At 43.6% G+C, this 2155-nt stretch overlaps 1 long non-coding RNA gene across 1 annotated transcript; it reads right to left on the bottom strand.

Moving 5' to 3' along the window:
• Positions 1 to 463: 463 nt before the first annotated feature.
• On the bottom strand, positions 464 to 1678 carry LOC306972580. The gene is made up of 3 exons (XR_013793513.1): positions 1621 to 1678; positions 1444 to 1506; positions 464 to 526 (listed from the first exon to the last, which is right to left on the bottom strand). It is a non-coding gene; the product is annotated as an uncharacterized lncRNA (long non-coding RNA).
• Between the last annotated feature and the right edge of the window lie 477 nt (positions 1679 to 2155).

The raw sequence follows: 2155 nt of genomic DNA, 5'->3' as shown, positions 1-2155 counted from the left end.
AGGTTGATTTAAACTTGTCGACTTCACTTCTGTGGATCAGAGACGGCCATGTTTCACACCAGAGCTTTAAATAGCACTTTTAGGCAGTGGCTCTGGGTCAGGGGGGGAATAACTGGTGATACTTTGATATTGATGAATAATAATTATGAAAATAGCATTTTTATTTGCATTGAGGCATATCATGATGTGTTAAAGTGAGTGCTATGACATGTTTCTCCAAGAGGCTTTGACACTTGTCCCCCCGGTCAGAGAGTTTACCCTCTGTGTCTGTTTGAGATGGTTTAAGATGTTTGGACTGTCATTTTCTAATACAAAACTGTTTCGTTACCAGGCCAAGTTACAGAATTTTACAACAATATCTCCGTGTGCAGTCAGGCTCTCTAAAAAACAAAACAGAGACATTATAAACAGAGCTGAAGAGGCTGGAGGAGCCGACAGGAGAAGAGAGAGAAAAGAAACTTACTCTGAAACCTCGTCTTGCCTCTTGAGGGCGGGTTAGGCAAGTCTTTTTCTCTTGGGAGAGATGCTGGAAAAGATGATACAAAATATAAAGCTTTGGCAACACAGAAATATTGAACAAAATATCTGTTGTTGAAAAATCGTTGTGTTGGTGATGCTGCTGTTTAAACTAATTTTAACCTCTTACCACCCGCCTAAAACAAATGCATTCTGTCCTCTTAGGTTATTATATAGGCCTGTGTAGCACCTCATTTGAAAGCTAAGACCCACAAAACTGATCTTTTTCCTCTCTTTGTTGCTGTGTTGTGTCACCTTTTTTTTTTTTTTTCAATTTTGGTCACATTTTCGTTGAATTTTTTATGAATTTTTGTCACATTTTTGTTGAATTTTTGTCACTTTTTGGCCGGATTTTTGTCACATTTTTGTTGAATTTTTGTCACATTTTTGTTGAATTTTTGTCACTTTTTGGTTGAATTTTTGTCGCATTTCTGATGAATTTTTGTCGCATTTTTGTTGAATTTTCGATGAATTTTTGTCACATTTTTGTTGAATTTTTGTCGTGTTTACATCCTTGTTTTCTTCTCATTTTTTGTGGCTGTTTTGGTGCTTTTTTCCCAAGAAGCTTTTTGATTCGGGTAAAGCCAAACTGGAGAAAATGGGACCCGTTCAGGTGGGAGTTAAGAGGTTAATGAGTGAAGAAAATGAAAATATATAGAAAAGGCGCAGATACATTTGCCTCAGACTTATAACTGAATAGGAGGATGATTAAAGGCAGATTATTTTCTGTTTCTAGCAGGACAGATGATTTGGCAGAGAGGATGTGATGGATTCATCTTGGTCTTTGTGTTTTGTCTCTTGTGGGTCTGTTTGTTTTTCCTTTAGTTTTCCTGCTCTGGAGCCGCTCCCTGGACCGAGGATCAGTTTGTTTCTCTGTGGAACTGGCCTAAAACTGCAGATGAGAAATACTGTGTGGGTCAGACTTACGGAGAATCCTCTGAGTGTCCCGTCTCTAACTTTGGATCAGCTTCAGATGTTTCTGCTTCAGTCCTGGAAACAGCAGAGGAACTCCAGGTGATACTTTGAACTTGTCATGATCCTCACACATTTACACATGGTGCTCACAGCACAGCTGGATTATAGGATCTACTTCTGTGAACTTACTGTGAAACCACATCTTCTCTGGAGGCAGCAGGAGGAGGAGAGGTCACTCTCGGCTCTGCAAACTCTGTATCATCCTCGCTTATGAGAAAACAGAACAGAGAAATACATTGAAGTTGTGTCTGATGGCTTCTCCCGCTCTCAGGACCGTCTCCTGCTCTCAGGACCCTCTCCCGCTCTCAGGACCTTCTCCTGCTCTCAGGACCGTCTCCTGCTCTCAGGACCCTCTCCTGCTCTCAGGACCCTCTCCTGCTCTCAGGACCCTCTCCTGCTCTCAGGACCCTCTCCTGCTCTCAGGACCCTCTCCTGCTCTCAGGACCCTCTCCTGCTCTCAGGACCCTCTCCTGCTCTCAGGACCCTCTCCTGCTCTCAGGACCCTCTCCTGCTCTCAGGACCCTCTCCTGCTCTCAGGACCCTCTCCTGCTCTCAGGACCCTCTCCTGCTCTCAGGACCCTCTCCTGCTCTCAGGACCTTCTCCTGTTCTCAGGACCCTCTCCTGCTCTCAGGACCCTCTCCTGCTCTCAGGACCTTCTCCTGT

The sequence above is a fragment of the Gobius niger genome (genome assembly GCF_951799975.1).
Source record: "Gobius niger genome assembly, chromosome: 13".
In the NCBI taxonomy this organism is placed as follows: domain Eukaryota; kingdom Metazoa; phylum Chordata; class Actinopteri; order Gobiiformes; family Gobiidae; genus Gobius; species Gobius niger.
The sequence above is the reverse complement of the archived record's forward strand: the minus strand, read 5'-3'. Positions and strand labels throughout refer to the sequence as shown.